Source organism: Octodon degus, unplaced genomic scaffold, assembly GCF_000260255.1.
Source record: "Octodon degus isolate 3935 unplaced genomic scaffold, OctDeg1.0 scaffold00108, whole genome shotgun sequence".
Classification (NCBI taxonomy): domain Eukaryota; kingdom Metazoa; phylum Chordata; class Mammalia; order Rodentia; family Octodontidae; genus Octodon; species Octodon degus.
The window spans coordinates 8,459,505-8,461,452 of record NW_004524684.1 but is presented as its reverse complement, the minus strand read 5'-3'; the positions used below and the strand labels follow the sequence as shown (position 1 = coordinate 8,461,452).

At 41.1% G+C, this 1,948-nt stretch overlaps 1 non-coding gene across 1 annotated transcript; it reads right to left on the bottom strand.

The window, feature by feature from the left end:
- Positions 1-1,165: 1,165 nt before the first annotated feature.
- LOC111818951 lies at positions 1,166-1,272 on the bottom strand. The gene has a single exon (XR_002822812.1). It is a non-coding gene; the product is annotated as a U6 spliceosomal RNA (small nuclear RNA).
- Between the last annotated feature and the right edge of the window lie 676 nt (positions 1,273-1,948).

Genomic DNA, 1,948 nt, shown 5'->3' with positions numbered 1-1,948 from the left:
GCACCCAGCCTACTGTCACTGGTGTAGGCATCTTAGGTCCACTGTCATCGTGCACACGGAGACCTCAGGTCCACCATCATTGGTGCACACACAGAGCTCAGGTCCTCTGTCACTGGTGCATGCTTTAAAGCCCACACTGGTGTGTCCGTGGGCTCCTGCAGATGACTTCCAGACAAAACGTAAGCATGGCAGAGACAGCATGGCAGGCTTTTTCCAGGACAGGGAGGACTCCTTTCACCCATGCCCTTGGCTGAAAGACTGGACTCACTTGTTTCTGCGTGACTTTACTTAGATCTGCATGGTAGCCTGAGAGGAGATCACACCAGTGGACCCTATTAAGATCTCTTTTGAGCTTCGCCTTCTTTCTACTCTTGTTTCCTTTGGCTTCCACTTAAATTATCTTGAGAAAAATCTAGAGCCTCCCAGACACAAATTTCTGCTTGCGTCTGCTTCCCAAGGAGAAGGAAGCGAACCTGCCAAAGGTTACCTGCAGAAGAGGCAGATTCATGTTCAAGCTATTCTGAATTTTTAACTCTATAATGTGGGCACGTTGTTGTTTATCTTTCTTTCAATATTGTCATCTCTGACTGCATTTGATTCTCTCCCTGAACGAAATTCTCATCGCCCCTGTGTTTCACATTCACGTGCCTAAGTGCAAAACAAATAGTGAACACTAAAGCTCGGTGAGCCTCCTTATCTTCCAAAATATCTTGGTTTTTCCTCTAGCATCAAACTTCTTAACAAAAACTGGAAATAAATGTTACCCCTCACAAGTATATTTTGTAGATTCCAGTCAACCAGTGACAACTGTCCTGTTTTTTTAAATTCATTTTTAATACTTTTATTAAGAAAAAAGTAGCAATGAGACAGTTTCAAAACCGATTAGTAGGACAGTTTCAATAATTACTACATTGAATATTGTTGTCTATTAGTGGTTATTCACAGTACAAGATGCAGACATGATATCCTGTCCACAAACACTATGAGAAAAAATCTTTTTATTCATTGAACTGAGAAAGAAGCTATATATCTCTCCTAACCATTTTGAATATACAGATAAAAAATGGTCCTTCATTTGTATCCCCTTTTTGTTTAGGTTTGTCAGAGAAGGGTATTCCATTGTCATTTAAATACTTCAGGTTTGTGAATTCAGCAAAATATTCCAAAAAATATGGAACGCTTCACGAATTTGCGTGTCATCCTTGTGCAGGGGCCACGCTAATCCTCTCTGTATCGTTTCAATTTTAGTATATGTGCTGCCGAAGTGAGCACAACTGTCCTGTTTTTACTTGTACTTCTATAAACAGTATTCATGTTTGGAAACACCAGTGCTATGGCCCGCCTCCAGACCTAACTGTATCTAATAATTTGATGAAGGTGTCGTTCATTCCTTCCCAAAGTTCTCAACTTCTGTGACTTTAGTCTTCTCTTTCAAACCTATCTGAATACTGTGAGAAAGATGATTTAGTGCTCGCCTTTTGAGCTGAGAGTGTTACTGTGGACAGCTGGGTTCCGATGATGTCCCTTCTACCCCAACTTGGCTTAATCACCCCATACACACTGAGGACTTTAAAAGTCTGTATCATGTTTAGCCTCAGCTTTACTTTAGAATCCCACAATAAACTAACAGTTACATAGTGCTCCCTCTAAGGAACAAGCCCTGTTTCTCTAAAACACTGAATCAAGGAATTCCCACAGCATCCCGTGAGGAAGGTAGAAGTTTATTCACACTTCACAGACAGTGTGTATGGAATCCCAAAGTGTTGTCTAAATCTCCATACCACGAAGTGGAAGCAAGGCCACACCTATGGACGGGGACAGTGATCTCAACTATTGCTAAAGAAACCTAGGAATTTCCTGTTTTTAATTACCAGTGTACTCTAGGCCATACTGCCAGCTCCCGTCTTAAGCGTATTCATATAAGTTTCTTCATATTAACTATGGTCAT